Source organism: Balaenoptera physalus (genome assembly GCF_965194825.1).
Source record: "Balaenoptera physalus genome assembly, chromosome: 1".
NCBI classification, from domain to species: Eukaryota; Metazoa; Chordata; class Mammalia; order Artiodactyla; family Balaenopteridae; genus Balaenoptera; species Balaenoptera physalus.
In genome coordinates, this window is record NC_138882.1 from 24,770,313 (window position 1) to 24,788,984 (window position 18,672).

General features: G+C 41.6%; 1 pseudogene across 1 annotated transcript in view; it reads right to left on the minus strand.

The window, feature by feature from the left end:
* Positions 1-226: 226 nt before the first annotated feature.
* LOC309644360 (isopentenyl-diphosphate Delta-isomerase 1 pseudogene) overlaps positions 227-18,672 on the minus strand; it is a 30,993-nt pseudogene continuing 12,547 nt past the window's right edge. The window contains exon 2 of the transcript XR_014268373.1: positions 227-18,655. The product of XR_014268373.1 is annotated as an isopentenyl-diphosphate Delta-isomerase 1 pseudogene (transcript). The remainder of the gene's footprint in view (positions 18,656-18,672) is intronic.

An 18,672-nucleotide genomic window follows, 5' to 3' on the forward strand; every position in this document is an offset into this window, starting at 1 on the left:
ACGTTTTAAACGGATGAATTTTATGGTATGTGAATTATATCTCAATAAAGCTGTTATGTGAAAAATCTTACTTTTAGACTTTTTGGGTTTTGTCTCAATCTAAAATCTTTGGTAGTCACTTTTGGTAGAATCCTTTTCTTAGTCACTTAATGAAGATGCAAAATCAACTGCACTCTGCTGGGCAATTTTATTTTTATTTATTTATTTATTTATTTAATTTTTAAAAAAATGAATTTATCTTTTTTTTTAAAACATCTTTATTGGAGTATAATTGCTTTACAATGGTGTGTTAGTTTCTGCTTTATAACAAAGTGAATCAGCTATACATATACATATATCCCCATATCTCTTCCCTCTTGCGTCTCCCTCCGACCCTCCCTATCCCACCCCTCTAGGTGGTCACAAAGCACCGAGCTGATCTCCCCGTGCTATGCAGCTGCTTCCCACTAGCTATCTATTTTGCATTTGGTAGTGTATATATGTCCATGACACTCTCTCACTTTGTCCCAGCTTACCCTTCCCCCTGCCCGTGTCCTCAAGTCCATTCTCTAGTAGGTCTGCGTCTTTATTCCCGTCTTGTGCTGGGCAATTTTAAATGATAGCTGCAAACAAAAGACCGATATCAAACTGCTTTCCTTTCCACTTTGTCTTTTCTGCCAAACATTCTACTTACTATTCTGCAAACTATGCTGGAAAGAAACTGCTTTTCCTGTTGGACCCAAGTGGCTACAGGAAGGTGCAGATTGAATTCATGACAGATCCTGTTTTTTAGAATGAAACTTAGGAGGGTCATCAAACACCAGTTTCTCCTCAGACCCAGGTGAAAGTATCATTTGGTTAAACAACAACAACAACAACAACAGAGGAAGGGATTATTAAGCCTGTTTCCAGGGCTGTAGTGCGAATTAAATGAGATCACTTATGTAAAACACCTGGCCCACATCCCAGCACATAAACACCAGCTCCCTGCCACTCTTTCCTACATCTTGTTTCCCTAAATTGTACCAAGAAGGAACTAAGTGTTGTTAGTTGTATTTCTGAGAAACTACTTCTAAAGACATTATGCTCAGCAAAGTTTAGTGGTGTATCCCAGGTTATTGAGGGAGGTCTCTGTTTTTCAGTCAGCAAAATGGAGCCAAGCCTAAGGAAAACCATCACTTCCTTGAAGGAATAAGAGCAACATCTTTCACCAGGTATCTTTAGTAACAAACTATGAAAAAGTTGTAATAGATCATCCCATGGGAGGGAAAGTAGAAAGACATATTCCCCACACAAATGAACACACTCAGTCATTGTCCAGAATTTTCTAAATGAATTGGGGGACATCAGCTAAGGAGCATATGAGACCAGACTACTCAAGAAGGAGTGCCTTGTCATCAGAGCTCCCCAACCAGAAAGATGGCTTCATGCAGTGGATTTATGGATTCCAACCCGGAAAGACTGCCCCTTCAGGACATGTATGTGCCCATGGGATGTAAGAAAACATTGAACTGGATAATCACTGATTTTGCTTTCTCCTCTTAACCCCCAGATTCTAAGCAATTCAACAGGGTGAAATTATCCAGCAGTTGATCAGCAAATATTTATTAAGCACCTACTGTGTGGCATGCATTAGGCAAAATTCAATGTGACATAGTGCCTACCCTTACAGATTGTATGGTCTAATGGAAGACACAGATTCTTTAGGAGATTACGGTAGCATGATGAGTGCTACCTTGAGGTTGAGGACAGGATGCTATAAGAGCATAGAGTAGGGAGGGGCGGGGAGCAGGAAAGTTTTCTCAGGGAAATGGTCTCTGAACTGAGACCTGAAGAATGAGTAGAAGTTAGGGAAAGGAAGTGGAAGAAGAAAGTAGTAGTATTATTCGCAGAGGGTCATGTACAAAGGCCCAGAGGTGAGAATGTAAATGACTTTTATTCCAGGAACTTTAAGTAGTTCAGGATGTCTGGAGAGTAAGATATGGCAAGAGGAAAAACCTGGGAAATAAACGGGGGTCACGCAAGAGTCAGGGGGAGCTTTGAGAAACTTTTCCTGAAGTGGGTTTTGCTAGCTATGGAGGTAGATGCCTCACAGATGTCCAGGCCGTTGGTTGATGGCCCCAGCCGCTGCCCCCTAAGATGTGCTCAGCATTTGTGCTGATGCCATGCTCTCCCCAGGCTGCTGCTCCTAGCCAAAAACTGAGCATGGCAGAGCTGCCAGAGCCAGGCCATTTGTCTTCAACATGGGCCTCCCATAATGGACAATCTTGGCTCTGGGGCTCCTGCATGGCATGGTCTGCATTGGCTGCATGCTTACGAACAGAGCTGCCTGCCGCACGTGACCCTCGGCAACACTGTTGAACACAATAAAGGATGTTCTGTGGCCATTGGTCTGTGTTTGGGGTGCAGGATATACCAGCTTGTCAGCATTAATTAATAGTTGTTTCTTTGGTGGAGCCTCAGGGATATCAATGATTAGGTCTGGTAGTGGAGCTAGAATATGCCCACACTATCAGCTCACTCCAATAGGTTCCCACAAGGAGTCAATGTTGGACTCCTTGGTACACAAGCCAGTGGTGGTTTGAGACCTGGAGACAAAGCATATCCTGTGCGATCCAGCAGTGGGAGGACAAAGAATCCTGTGCCTGAGATCTCCAGCCCCCTTCCTTACATAACTTCTCCTGCTGTTACTGTACTGTATCCTTTGCCTGTAAAACAAACAAACAAACAGAAACACTGTTCTGTGCTAAGAGTGAAGCCTAATATAAACTGTGGACTTCGGGTGATAACGATGTATCCATGTGGGTTCATCAGCTGTAACAAATGTACCACTCTGGTGGGGGATGTTGATAAAAGGGGAAGCCGTGCTGTGGGATGAGGGTATATACGAAACCTCCTTCCTTCCCATTCAATTTTGCTACTAAAATTGTTCTAAAAAAATAAAGTCTAAAAACACACAAACAAAAAACTATGAGTATAAACCGTTGGAGTCCTGTGAGTCCTTTCAGCAATCAAACATGTAAGGCGTTTAAAGCATAATTAGCCCAGCCTCCCCACTGGCCTGGCCAAGATATCCTCAGAGCTGCACTGCAGTTGGAAGCTCCTCCCATGAGATGCTCCTTCCCTTCCCTTCCCTTCCCTTGCCTTCCCTTGCCTTCCCTTCCCTTGCCTTCCCTTCCCTTGTCCCTTCTCTTTTATAAGTGTCAGAACTGCAATCTGGTCTGAGGCTCTCCCCACATCCTCATGATCCCTCTCTGCTATATCTTTCAAAAGTGTTTCCCCAAATAAATCTTCTGCATATCTGATTCTATCCTGGCATCTGCTTCGCAGAGAGCCTGAACTGGAACAGTAGGTATTAGGAAATGGTCTGGAAAAGCAGGTGGTACAATGGATTTTGAACTGGATAACTCATCACCCGGCTGGCAGGGACTATCCCAAGCCAAGCGGAAGGTGGAGCATAGTGCCTGCCACGTGGTGACTGAAGATTCCACCTGTGGTGTCCTGGCAAATATCCCAGGGCAGGGGAACACACCTTTGCTGGGGCCATGATTCAGGCATTGAAAGAAAAGGGGAAAATAGTGCTTATGAGGACAGTGGAGTTGGCTGGTTATTACTAAACTGCACTGATGTCCTGTATAGGAATAATGAAAAAAAAAAAGAGTCATCAAACACCTAAACACTAAGTGGAGAGCCAGAGGGCCTCTTTGGTAGCTTATAAGGAGGCCTTTATCACCTCCTTGAAGCGTGAACACAGCTAAGGGGCAAGAGCAGGACTTAATAGCTTGAGCTCCAGAGACATTTAATCTCTCAGCCAAGGCAGGTTTGTTACGCCAAGGTTAGAGTCCTAGCTGAGAAAACCTGAGGTCCTTTGACAGTGACACATGGAAAGGAGACTTTTAGGCGGATGCCCCTTAGGCTCCGGCTCTGCAGACTCTCCGGAGCCCTCAGAGTTGCAGAGGTGCCCAGCCCTCCTTTAAGAGCTAGCACTCCTCCCATGCAGGAAGACACTGCAGAATCTTCTCTCTGACAAAGCAGTAAGTTTCCCACTCAGGAGTGATGGGAATGATGCATGGCCTATTGAAAATAACAGAGGCCAGATGGCAGTGCTTAATCATGGGAGAGCAGGGGGCTGCATTTACCATAAAAACTGGCAAGGTTGAAGGGACAGCCAAGGGGAGCTGACCCACAGGGACATGTGGAAATGGAAATAATTAATAGGACATGGTGTCTCTAGGGGCAAAATAGATGGGTAGCCAACAAAGCAGGTAATTAATATCTACAATCAAGACAAGATTGGAGGAGTAGGAGTGGGAGGGCAGTCACCCTAATGAAAAGCCTTGATGCCTTGCTCATTTCCCAGACCTGAGCCAAATTTCAGATCTGGAACTCATTGATTGAAGAGCTGGCCAGGTCCCTAGGAGGGAGCGCCCTGGAGCAGTGTGGCAAGTGTACACTGTAATGATTCCTAGTCGTTCCTCAAAGGGACCTATATATTCAGGTGACTGTACACTGAGGAAAGGGGGATACCCAGATGTTTCAAGGACTATCGAACACATATCTGAGTTTGATAGTCATAGACCTGAAGTCATCATCAACCTCCTTTAAAGTTGGGGTATATGGGGTAGAGGCAGGAAGTCATAAACGGAGTCCTGGCTTCCAGTAAGTCCAGTGGGTCTGTGGACTCACTTGGTGATCATTTCCTCAGTCCCTGAGGGTAGAACTTGGCAGTTAGAGGATCCCCTCATTGGGTCCTCGGCCTGTGGGATAAGAAGAGCTACTGTAGTGGGGAAGGTAAAAAGGGTAAGTGGAGCCTCTGAAACTACCCTCTGTTTCCCCCCACAGGATATGAAATCAAAACCAAAATCAAATCCTGGGGGAGAGGATGGTGAAGATTGTGCCACCATCAAAGATCTGAAAGATCTTAAGGATGTCAAGTCTCAGATTTGATTCTTTTTAATCTAAGTTTAATAGAGACCAGTTTTTCAGTACTTGTAAAATCATTCAGCCACACTTTCATGTCCATGTCAGTTCAACAAACTGATTCAAAAAAATTACCTCAACATGTAAGGAGAAAAGTCTGTGTGATCATTTTAAACCATGAAGTTATCTTGATTACACCATTGGCTCCTTTTCTCAAGAGTCCGCTAGTTCTTCCTTGGACACATAACAATAGCTCTTAATCCCACAGGGATAGGAATCCAAAGCTACATTCTTCCTCACAAACAAAATGTACCCAATTTCACCCCAAATATCATCAGATTGAGCCTTGTAGTGAATTTGCGTTAAAAAATTAACGTCTTCTGGGGAAACCTGTGCCATGGGAATTGCTAATTCAGCTTTTAAAGACCTCTGTGCTGCCCTTCTTAGTCCAATTGCATCATTTTCTTCAAGTTCTCCTTTATGACTTAATGGATAACTACAAGTGTTGGTAAAACAACCTGGAAAGGAAATTTTAGCATCTGACCTCTGCTGTAGCAGTAGCTTATTTTCTGTGTTGAAGACAATGACACTTAAGGCTCAATGCAATAGTCTTTTCTCAATGTTTTCATTCAAGTCACAATTCATTTTGGTTCTAGGTCCAATTTTGTTGTAATTTTCATGGATAAGAATATACATCGCTGCCAGAAATGAAAACTGTTGCTCATCAAAATTGTCAATATTTATTTCAGGCATTGTTAGCACATGTCTGTTCTGTCCTGAATATCCTTGCTCCCCCAGGACCTGCAGGTCACTGTTGATTGGCTCAAAGGTAACTCCTACCCAAGATTTTCTTTCTCACACTTCGCCGCAGGTGATTGGTTCAAGGATGGAAAACTGAATCAGTGATTCTCTCCTGTAGGGATTGCTGAATGGGATCCATAAGAGTGGACTTAGTCACTTTCCAAATGGTTACACAGTAGAGCACAAATTTGTCCTTTTCTCTGTCTATGTTTTCTGTCTTGTGGCTAGAAAGAGCCCGTCCACAGAGAAACGAAAGTGGTGGACTCACAGGAGGCTCAGAGAGAAGAGAGGGATTGAACGCCAGCAGTGTTCCCAGGCCTCTTTCCACTGCTTTGCTTCTGAGGCCTGGCTGCACTCCCGCCCTGGGGTTCTTCGCAACCCAATGCCTCACTATCCTGTATTTCTATGCTGTAGTTAAACTAAACTGCATATGAGCGAAGGATGAGAGGCAAAGAAGGAAAATGAGAACAGCTTAACTTATTTGATGGGTGAATGTTGGCCTTTATTTTTATGTCTGTGAATAATTTGCACCACAACAAATATTTAGATTTTTTTAAAAAAATTGAAGCATGACATACATTTACTAAAATGCACATCTTAAATATATAACATCTTGACAATTTTTTTCTTTTTAACTCAACTTTATTGAAGTAAAGTTTATATATAATAATATGTACCCATTTTAAGTGTATAGTTTGAGTTTTGACACCTGTGTATACATCATCAAAGTTAAGATGCACAACATTTTCTTTTTGTTTTCAGCTGTGCTGCTCACATGCAGGATCTTAGTTCCCCGACCAGGGATTGAACCCATGCCCCCTGCAGTAGAAGCGCGGAGCCCTAACCACTGCACCGCCAGGGAATTCCCAAGATACACAACATTTTCATCATTAAAAAGTTCCCTCATACTCCTTTGCAGTCAATCCCACACCCTTCCAATGCTAGGCAACCACTGATCTGCTTTCTGTCACTATATAGTTGTTTTACCTGTTCTAGAATTTTATATAAAAAGATATGTATATATATAATAGATATATAAATATAAATATATGAATACTTTTGGGAGCCCAGATTATTTAGCTCAGCAATAATGTTTCTGAAATTCATCCATGTTGTTGCATGTATTGGAATTTGCTCCTTTTTATTGCTGAGTAGTATTCCATTGTATGGATATACCACAGTTTGCTTATCTATTTGCATATAGATACACATTTGGATTGTTTCCAGTTTTGGAGTATTATGAATAAAGCTGCCATAAATATGTCTGTTCAAGTCTTTTTTGTGGTCATGTGTTTTCATTTCTCTTGGGTAAATACCTAGGAGTAGAGTGTCTGATAGGTGTGCATTTAACTTTATAAGAACCTGCCAAATAATTTTCCAAAGTGATTATGCCATTTGATGTTCCTACCAGCAATGTATGAGGATTCCAGTTGCTCTGTATCCTTGTCAGCACTTGGTATTGTCATTTTTTTCTAGCTAATTTTGTTTTTTTTTTTTTTTTACAGAGGTATAGTTGATTTACAGTACTGTGTTAGTTTTAGGAGTACAGCACAGTGACTCAGTATTTTTGCAGATTATATTCCATTATAGTTTACCATATTTTATTTTATTTTTAAAAATTATTTATTTTTATTTATTTTATTTTTGGCTGCGTGCGGGCTTTCTTTAGTTGTGGCGAGCAGGGGATACTCTTCGTTGCAGTGCACGGGTTTCTCATTGCAGTGGCTTCTCCTGTTGCGGAGCATGGGCTCTAGGCATGTGAGCTTCAGTAGTTGTGGCTCGTGGGCTAAGTAGTTGTGGCTCATGGGCTCTAGCACACAGCCTCAGTAGTTGCAGTGCATGGGCTTAGTTGCTCTGTGACCAGAGCAACTTCCTGGACCAGGGCTCGAACCCGTGTCCCCTGCATTGGTAGGCGGATTCTTAACCATTGCACCACCAGGGAAGCTCTACGGTATTTTCTTAATTTCATTTTAGAGTCAGTGCTTTATCAAAAATAAAAGGATTAGATGAGGTTGACTATGGAATAAGGATTCCATATGTGTTTCTGTACATAAAATATCAACATTATATTTATTGCATGGTACATATTCATACTTATATACAAACATTCACACCAAACACAGTGCAGGCAAAAGAGATAGAATGGTTAGTTCTACCTGGTGATCTAAACTACGGAAATGCTTCAAACTAGTGAGGTTGCCTGAACTGAGTTGAGATAGAAAAGGCCACATGAGCATCTAATTGGATGAGATTTACCCTGGAAGGTGAGGGTATTGTCATTTTTTTGATTTGCTGTTGTTGCCGTTCTGCTTCTTTTGGGGTCAAAGAACATACTCTATATTGTTTCATGTGAGACTTGTTTTATGCCCAGGATATGGACTATCTTGGTGAATGTTACATTTGCACTTGAGCAGAATGTATATTTTGCAATTGTTAGGTGGAGTGTTCTATAAATAACAGTTAGGTCAAGTTGACTGATAATGTTCAAATCTGTGCCTGTTGATTTTCTCTCTACTTAATCTATCAGTTGCTGAGAGAGAATTGTTGAAATGTGCAACTCTAATTGTGGATTTGTTTATTTCTCATTTCAGTTGTGTAATTTTTGGTTTCCTGCATTTTGAACCTCATTTACTAAGTATACACATACTTAGGATTCTTATCTTCTTGATGAATCGTCCTTTTTGTCATTATGAAAATTAAAGAAAAATCTCTGGTAGTACTCCTTATTCTGGAGTTTACTTTATCTGACATTAATTTAGATTGCTTATGATTAGTGTTTGTATTTTTTCATTCATTTATTCTTAATCTGTGTCAAAGTACATTTCTTTAGACAGTGTACAGTTTGCTCTTGCTTTTTCATTTTATTATTTTTTTAATTAATTAATTAATTAATTAATTAATTTTAAAATGTATTTTTGGCTGCTTTGGGTCTTCGCTGCTGCATGCGGGCTTTCCCTGGTTGCATCAAGTGGGGGCTACTCCTTGTTGCAGTGGGCGGGCTTCTCACTGTGGTGGCTTCTCTTGTTGTGGAGCACGGGCTCTAGGCATGCAGGCTTCAGTAGATGTGGCTCGTGGGCTCTAGAGTGTGGGCTCAGTATTTGTGGCGCATGGGCTTATTTGCTCCGTGGAATGTGGAATATTCCCAGACCAGGGATCGAACCCATGTCCCCTGCATTGGCAGGTGGATTCTTAACCACTGTGCCACCAGGGAAGTCCTTGGTCTTGCTCTTTTAATCAGTCTGCCTTTAGTTGAAATGTTTAGATTATTTGTATTAATGTAATTATCAGTACGGTTGAATTTTAGTCTGCCACTTGCTAGTTGTTTTTCATCACTTATTCTTTGTTTTTGTTTTCTTTTTCTGTTGCCTTCTTTTGATTATTTTTAGGGTTCCATTTTTTTCTTCTCTATTGACTTATTAGCTATACCTCTTTTTTATTTCTTTTTTAAAAAACTTCACGCTAGGATTTATAATATGAAACTTTAATTTACCTCATATCTTTAAATATTGATAGCCTACTTTACATATAGTAACTTTTAATAGTATACCTCCACTTTCCCCTTCAACCTTTATCCTACTGCTGTAATACATTTTATTTCTGTATATCTTTTAAAGACCAAAATATATGTTGATTTTTCTTTAAATAATCAATTGTCTTTTAAAGAGTTTAAAAAGTATTTTGTATTTATCCATGTATTTACCATTTCGGCCACTCTTTTTAAAAAAATTTATTTATTTTATATTTTGGCTGTGTTGGGTCTTCATTGACACGCAGGCTTTTCTCTGGTTGCAGTGAGCGGGGAGCTACTCTTTCTTGTGATGCACGGGCTTCTCACTGTGGTGGCTTCTCTTGTTGCGGAGCATGGGCTCTAGTCACATGGGCTTCAGTAGTTGTGGCACACAGGCTCAGTAGTTGTGGCGCATGGGCTTAGTTGCTTCACTGCATGTGAGATCTTCCTGGACCAGGGATTGAACCTGTGACCCCTGAATTGGCAGACGGATTCTTAACCACTGCACCACCAGGGAAGCCCAGCAGCTCTTAATTTCTTTGTGCAGCTCTGATTTTTCTATTTGGTATCATTTTCCTTCACCCTGAGGCACTCTTTTAAAAACATTTCTTAATAATGCAGTTCTGCTGGAAATGACCCTCTCAGCTTTTGCTTATCTGAAAATATCTTTATTTCATTAGACTGGGAAGTATTTTTCATTCAGCACTTTCAAGACGGCATTCTTTTTTTTTTTTAACATCTTTATTGAAGTATAATTGCTTTACAATGGTGTGTTAGTTTCTGCTTTATAAAAAAGTGAATCAGTTATACAAGATGGCATTCTTTTTTTCTAGCTTGCTTTGTTGCTGATAAAAACTGTTTGTTCCCCTATATGTAACATGTCTTTTTTCTTCTTGTCTGCTTTTAAGATCTTTATCACTAGTTTTCAGCAATTTGATTATAATGTCCTTTGGCATGTTGTTTGTTTGTGTTTTTCCTGCTTCAGGTTCATTGAGCCTTTTGGATCTCTGGGTTTATGGTTTATCAAATTTGGAAAAGTTTTGGCTACTATTTTTAAAAATATTTTATGTTTCCTGCCCTCCACCTCAGACTCCAATTATACATATATTAGACTGTGTGATACTGGGACAGAGGCCGCTAAGTTTCTGTTCATGTTTTCAGTTATTTCTCTCTCTGTGTTTTAATTTGGATAGTTTTATTGGATAGTGTCTTCAAGTGAACTGATATTTTCTTCAGCAGACATTGCATTTTTGAGCTCTAGAAATTCAGTTTGGTTGCTTTTTATGTTTCCCATTTTTCTCTGCATTATGTCTCTGTTTTTCTTTAAATCTTTACACATATTTGTAATAGCTTTTTAAATGTCCTTGTTTAATTCATTTGCCTCTGTCATTTGTGGGTCTATTTCTACTGACTGATTTTTCTCCAGGGATTATGAGTCACATATTCTTGTCTCTTTGCATGTCCAGTAATTTTTATTGGATGTTGGTCATTGTAAATATTATATTGTTGAATGTATGGGTTTTTGTTTTCCTTTAAAAAATGCTGAATTTTGTTTCAATAAGCAGTTATATAACTTGTGGGTTCGTCTGATCCTTTCAAGTCTTATTTTTAAGCTCCATTAGGGTGGCTCTAGAGAAATCTTTCCTTTAGGGCAGGATTTTTCAACCTTGGTAATTTTGACATTTTGGATTAAATAATTCTTTGTTATGGGACTGCCCTGCGTACTGTAGGATGTTTAGCAGCATCCCTGGCCTCCACCTTCCAGATACCAGTAGAAACTTCCTAGTCATGACAACAAAAATTTTCTCCAGATATTGTGACACGTCCACTGGGGAGCAAAATTACTCCTGGGTGAGAACCCCTGCTCTAGGGCTATTTTAGCTCTACTCTTTCTTTTTTTTTAAATTTTATTTATTTATTTTTGGCTGCATTGGGTCTTCATTGCTGCGTGTGGGCTTTCTCTAGTAGCGGTGAGCGGGGACTACTCTTTGTCGCAGTGCATGGGCGTCTCATTGTGGTGGCTTCTCTTGTTGTGGAGCACGGGCTCTAGGCCTGTGGGCTTCAGGAGTTGCAGCACGCAGGCCCTAGTGTGCGCAGGCTTCAGTAGCTGTGGCGCATGGGCTCAGTAGTTGCAGCCTGCAGGCTCTAGTGTGCGTGGGCTTCAGTAGTTATGGTGTTTGGGCTCAGTCGTTGTGGCTCGCAGGCTCTAGAGCTCAGGCTCAGTAATTGTGGCGCATGGGCTTAGTTGTTCCGCAGCATGTGGGATCCTCCTAGACCAGGGATCGAACCCATGTCCCCTGCATTGGCAGGCAGATTCTTAACCACTGCACCACCAGGGAAGTCCTAGCTCTACTCTTAAGGTGTGACCTTTTGGGGATCTCTATTAAATATCTCAGGTGTTTAATCAATACTTTTCACTCTGATTGGTTGGAAGTTGACATAAACTGAATGTTTGCTTCTCCCCCAAATTCAAATGTTGAAACTGAATCCCCAATGAGATAGTATTTGGAGGTGGGGCCTTTGGGGGGTGATATGCTCATGAGGGTGGAGCTCTCATGAATGGGATTGGTGCCCTTGTAAAAGAGACCCTAGAGAGCTCTCCTGCCCCTTCTACCATGTGAGGATATAGAGAGAATTCAGCCATCTGTGAACCAGGAAGAAGGCTCTCACCAGATACTGAATCTGCTGGCACATTGACCTTGGACTTCCCATCTTCTAGCACTGTGAAAAACAAATTTCTGTTGTTTATAAGCCACCAAATCCATGACATTTTGTTATAGCAGCATGAACAGACTAAGACAGAACTCAAGCATCTCTCAGCTCAGTGTGAGCTCTGGTAATTGTCCAACTTACATTTCCTCATGGTTATTTTTTGCCTGACTTTGTAGAATTTCATGTTAGATATACACAGCTTAGTCTCCCACACGAGATTCAAAGGGATCCTGTGCAGATTTATTGGGCTCTTTCTCTGGGCTCCTTTCTCTCTGTTACTCTGCCTTGCAAATTCCAGCCATCACAGCCTCCTGAAACCAATCCGTCCTTCAGCTCAATGAAACTCTCTTCTTCCACGACAGCAGTCTGGGAAATATCCCCAGGCAGAAAGCCTACATGATCCTTGTACTCATTTCATGCCTTTCCCTTCTCAAGGATCACAGTTTTGTGTTGCGCAATGTCTAAGAACATTTGTTTAGTTTGTTTTTCCCAGTTTCCTTACAGCAGGAGAGCATGTATGGTATCTGTTACTCTGTCATGGCTGGAAACAGAAATCTTCCTCAATAATTACAATTTTAAACATTTCATCTACTTAACATGCCTTGCAGATGTTAACCTTCCTTCCTTTGGCTCTTTAGTACTTATGTTTTCTAAACACTCAGTTAGTGAATCATACAAAGTGGACAACTCAAGGAAACATACTTTGTTTCCTTTGAGATCACCTTTTACAAAATGTGTTAGATCTCTATTTTGCTTTTGGGTAATCACAGTCATCCTTGAATAAATACTGACCATATCCATTATTCACTGTGCGCAAGGTAGATACACCTGCTTTCAAATCAGCAGGTAAGCTGGACAGTCTCAGTTTATTAATATAGTGAAATGATGATCTTCCATCTGGGTTCCTTTGTAATTCAGAACTGAAGCTTTTAAGTGGACATTCGTAGTAGAATTAAGTAAATTATGTATTATTTTGTAATACATTTGATTATCAAATTATGAGAACCCTTCTCTCATTCTCCATGCAGGCTTAGGGCCTCTCCTCCTTCAGGTAGCCTTCTCAGTCAGCCTCTCCAGCAGACTAGCCAGGTTTCTTACACGGTGCCTCAGGGCTTCCAAGAACACAGAAGCAGAAACTACCGGTCTCTTCAGGCTCAGGTCCAGAACTGGTCCAGCATCACTTTTGCAGTATTCTATTTGTTAAAGCAAGCCATGGGTCAAGTCAGATGCAAGGTAAAGGGCGTACATACTGGGAGGCATGTTTCACTGGGAGCCATCAATACAACAGCCTACTACTACCACCTTGGACAAGTGACTTTACCTCCATGCACCTCATTTCCTCATGCTAAATGATGGTTACAGTTTAACCCACCTTATTGGATTGTAATGAAAGCGGAAAAGTAAGAAACTTAAGGCATCTCACACAGCACTGGGCTTAAACCTGCTATAAATGGTGGCTGATTGTGTTATTCAGTGTACAGGACTCCTCTATGGTCTCATATGTTTTAGATAATCACCTGACACTCTTGCCCCCTGAATAAATACTACTGAGGGAAAGATAGTAATTTTGGATCCAGATGATGCTGGTACATTGTCACAGAAGCTCTTGATTTTTCTATTTTACATTAAGCCAATTTACATTTTACATTAAATACACTTACATCCATCATCTTACTATTATCACCACTTTATAGATAAAAGTGAAAGGTTTAGTAACTTGCCCCAAATCACATCCATTTTCACTCACGGAGCATTTACTGAGCATCTGCTAATTACAAGGCACTGAGAATAGCTCAGTCCCTGCCTGCTAGAGGTTTTCAATCTAGTGAGGGAGTTAGGCAGAACGTGATAAACGTAGGAGACAATGGGTGTAGGGCAGGGTTGGGGGTGTATTTGGGGTCAGGAAAGGCTCCCAGAGAGGATGATGTTTGGGCTGAGTTTTATAGGATAATTTATGCAGTCAATGCAGGTGGGAAGTTCACTCCAGCCTAAGGAAAGAGGTGTGAAACGGCACAGCTCATAAGTGCTGGCCCAGGATGTCAGGTCAGGCCTTCTGATCCCTAGCGTGTATCCGTGTGCCGCACCAAATGTCAATTTTTGGGAAAAGAACCAAGGTCATGTAAAAATGAGTGTCATAATCTAGAAATGATTCTGTTTTGCCACATGTGCATAGCATCTGGAGAGTGAGAAAGCGAGAGAGAGAGAGAGGGAGCAAGAGAGAAAGAGGGAGAGAGAATATCCAATTCAGAATAAAGCTGGCTGAACTTAAAATGGTCTCCTTAGTCTTAAATAAGCTTCAAGCAACCTATATCCTTGTTAACTCATTTACTCATTCATTCATTCAGCCAGAGTGTCCTCAGTCCTGCCTTGATGTCGGGCACTTATTTGCTTAGAGCTGAGAGTGCAGAGTTGACTCAGACGGTGCCCACTACTCTCAAGAATCATAGAACAGGGTGAAGAGCATCATTGCCTGAGGCAGACTGACACTTCAGAGTCCCCAACAATGTGGGCATTTCTGCCAATCCAAAAGCGTTATAAAAAAAAAAGAGAGCTCAGAAGACTGTACGTGAACAGACTTCAAAATATATTGTAGGTTGATTTGAAGGTGGTGGATTTTAAGAAATTCCTCCCAGAAAAGTAGGATGCAAAATTGTATATACAGTAGGGTTACAACTCAAACATTGTCTATGGGGACTTCCCTGGTGGTCCCAGTGATTAAGACTCTGTGCTTCCTCTGCAGCGGGCACGGGTTCGATCCCTGGTTGGGGAAATAAGATCCCACATGCCGCTTGGAACGGCCAAAAATAAATAAATAAAATAAATAAATAAATAAATAAAGTAAAGCTAACTTGGTATGGATGATGTCTCAAATGTATTAAATAATATTATTAAAATTTTTTATATAGAAAAAAGACAGGAAAGAAATATATGAAAATGTCAATAGTAGGTAACTTTGGTTATTATTTGATAATTATCGGTTATTACTTTGTTCTTTTTTCTGGCTTACCTGATTTTAGGACTTAGACTATTTTGCATGCTTGTGATAATTGCTATTTTGCATTTATATAATAACTAGTAGTTACCATTTAAGAATACCCACTACATACCAGTTACTGGTTAACACTACCTGCATTTTTCTCAGTTAATTCTCACAATCTATTGAGAGAAGCACCATTATTATCATCATTTTGCTGATGTACCAAGAGTTTACAAAACTTTCCAGGATCACATTGCTAGCAAGTGGCAGTTAGGCAGCTTATTCTCCTCACCACTGAGTGACTATGACAGCTTCAATTTCTCAGCGACAGGAGCACCTAGCTTCAGAAAGGCTCTCTTTCAGCTAAGCTTCTGCGTGGTGCCTGTTACTAATTAAAAAATATAAAAACTGCTAACTTTGAAAAGAATGGCACAGAGATTGTATTAGTCACTCTCAAGCTTTTTCATACATTTTTTTTTCTGTTTGAATGAAATACTTCTTATTTTTCAAATGAAAAACAATTAGTCACCCATCAAATGCTACTGCGTCGATAACGTGCTTGTCTCTGGATCATAATAATAGGAATTATTTAGCCTGCAGCAACTGCCAGGCATCTATGACTGAGAATTTAATGACCCACCAAAATGTCATTAAGTCCCTCCGCATTTTCTATGCCCAAATAAATTCTCTGTAAATTTCAAGATCCAGCTCCTATATTTCCACGGTCCCTTCCAGAATCACTCCAGCCACTCTGCTCATTTTCCTTTCTCTGTGCTCCAAAGACACAATAGCCCTGACCCAACAATTTGCTTCTTGATCATATATAGTCCCTACTTTATTCAGCCAGTATTCATTGTGTGCATCTTATGCGCACCCAATAGAATGCTCTCAATTGTTTTTTTTGAGAGCAAACCTTGTACTTTGGTTGCAAGTGTTCTTGGATTTATTGTGTCACCTCCATGAGCAAACATGGAGTGGGTATTTTATAACTCTTTTTGCATTCACTGCCTCCAGCCCCGGTCCTAGAACTGGTTCTTTCTCCTACTACCTTAGCTCTTTAATACTAGTCCTTCCCCTGGGCCTCTGTGTTCAGCAAACCATATTACCTCTCCGTTAATCATCAGCATTTTTAAGTTCTCAAAGTTATTCAGCACCTCCTCTTAATTTCTTCCTGTATCATTCTAATTCCCCTTCCAAAGCATAATCTCCTACCGAACGATGTATATGGGTTTTGTCTACATTTAGCTCTTGGCTTTTATTCCCCTTTCTTCCTCTGCCTTCCTGTTCTGTTTCGTTGGTTCCTTAGATGTTGCTGTTCCTTTAGGGGAAACACACACACACACACACACACACACACACACACACACACACACACACTAAGCTTTCCCTCCAATGAGGAAAATCTTTTCAAAGTCCTTTATGTATTGAGTCCTTTATATATTGAGAATTCTTAACTGTATCAGTTATGATCTTTGTAACAGCCTCGCTCGAATGGCTTTAAACAATAAAGAAATGGTATTGTCTCAGGCGGTGAGACTCCTGGAGGAGGGGCAGCCTCAGGCTGGTGGGTGTGCAGTCTGGCGAGGTTAGCAGGGCCTGGGGCCCTTCTCTCTCCTTGCTCTGCCTTCCTCAGCGTATCACCTTGTACTCGAGAGGGCTCTTCTCGAGGGGACTGATGATTACATCACGTCTAGGCGTCCAGACATCAGAGTGCCCAGGGGGAGGAGCCCCCTCTTCTACTTCTTAACAGTGAGGACGTCTTTTCCAAAAGCTCTTGGCAGACTTCTTATGCCTCATTGCCCCGAATTGGGTCACGTGCTCCTTCCTTGATGTGCCAGCAAGGGGAACGGGACCCCCGTAGTTGGCTTAGACCAGTGGTGTCAGTTATCAGCCAGGTGCCACGTGTATGTGGAATACCCTGGGGAGCTTTAAAAATCACTGATCCCTGATGCCCAGCCCCTCACCGTCCACTTTAATTGTTCTGGGCTGTATCCTTGGCATAGGGATTTTTAAACATCTTCCGAGGTGGTACTAATGTGTAGCCAAGATTGAGGACCACTGGCTTAGACTCCTCAGGATTTACCCTGAGCTAAGTGGGGAGAGTTGGGGAGAAGTAGATATCAGAAAAAAAAAATGGGCCAGGAAGGAGGGGAATGATTGTTGGGCTGGCAAAGAAATAGTGTCTGCCTTGCCCATTCACCTCCTTTGAAAGCAAAGTATGTCCATTCATTCTTTCATTGATTTATTTCTTCTTTCAACAAACATTTATTGGGCTCCCACAATGATCAGGAGATGAGAAATCAAAGGGCACTGTTGAGGAATGAGAAAAAGTTATATATCAAATAAAATAGGAAAAGTATACCTCCTCTGGGTGGATACAACCCCACAAGGCATGGAGCTTGATTCAGGAAGAGCAGGCTGGATTTCAGCCCTGCATTACCCGCTTGGCTGGGCATCCTTGTGCAGTGTACAATCTCATTAACTGCACATGGAGGACTGAAGAAGCCAAAGATAAACCAGACTTAGGTCCTACCTGCCAGGACCTCAGACTAGAAGAGCAAAACACACAAGTAAATATACCAACTGCTTTTGATAGTTTATCAAGTTTATAAGGGGTGGCCAAACAAGGTAGAAGGCATCTAAAAGTTCTATCATTAGATTACATTTTTATGGCTTTTCAGGAGACGCATGCTTTTAATTTGGTCTATTTTCTTTAATTTTTAAATTTTTTATTTTATTTATTTTTGGCTGTGTTGGGTCTTCGTTGCTGCATGCGGGCTTTCTCTAGTTGCGGCGAGCGGGGCTACTCTTCGCTGCGGTACACGGGCTTCTCATTGCGGTGGCTTCTCTTGTTGCGGAGCACGGGCTCTAGGCGCGCAGGCTTCAGTAGTTGTGGCTCGCGGGCTCTAGAGCACAGGCTCAGTAGTTGTGGCGCACGGGCTTAGTTGCTCCGCGGCACGTGGGATCTTCCTGGACCAGGGCTTGAACCCGTGTCCCCTGCATTGGCAGGCGGATTCTTATCCACTGTGCCACCAGGGAAGCCCTGGTCTATTTTCTAAGTAGAAGAGTGGCTATAGGTGCACACCCTAATATAAGGCCATCTTGCATGGCAGTAATTCATTATGAGGTTATGTGTCTTTAGAAACATTTTTCATTAAAAAAAAATAAAGCCAGCACAATTCTTCACATAACTTTCCTCTGTTCTGAGAGTACCGTGCATGCATTTTTAGCCAATGAGAGCAGGCTGTGCTGTGCACCCTGAGCCTATGAGCACGAGCCTCCTATAGCACAAGCTCTCAGCAGTGAGTATCTCTGCATTCTCTTTGGTTGGGTGAGTTCTGCAAAGGGTGATGTCATTCCTCTGTGGCCTTTCTTTTTGCATCAATTTTGTTTCTGGCAAGTAATCCTGACCCACAATGGCTGGCTTTAGAAGTAATAGGGCTGGACCCGTTTCAAAGTAGCAAAGGAAAAGTGTCATATTGGATTTCAGTAAGGACTAAAGGGGCCTTCAAGGCAGCAGTCCAGGAAAGGAGGACCAACAGGTGAGAAAGGATTGGTGGGAGTCCTCTGACTTGATGAAGGAAACCATAAACATCGCTGCAGACCAAGGCGATTGGCCGACAGGAGGAAACTATGGCTGAAGAAAGTCCATGATGTCAGGGAATTTGGAGAGAAAGGACCAGCAATTCACAGTTGCTAATGCCCTAAACACAAGCGGGGACTTCCACCAGCAGGGACCACTCTTAGAACTGATTTGCCTGGCATTCTTTTTTTT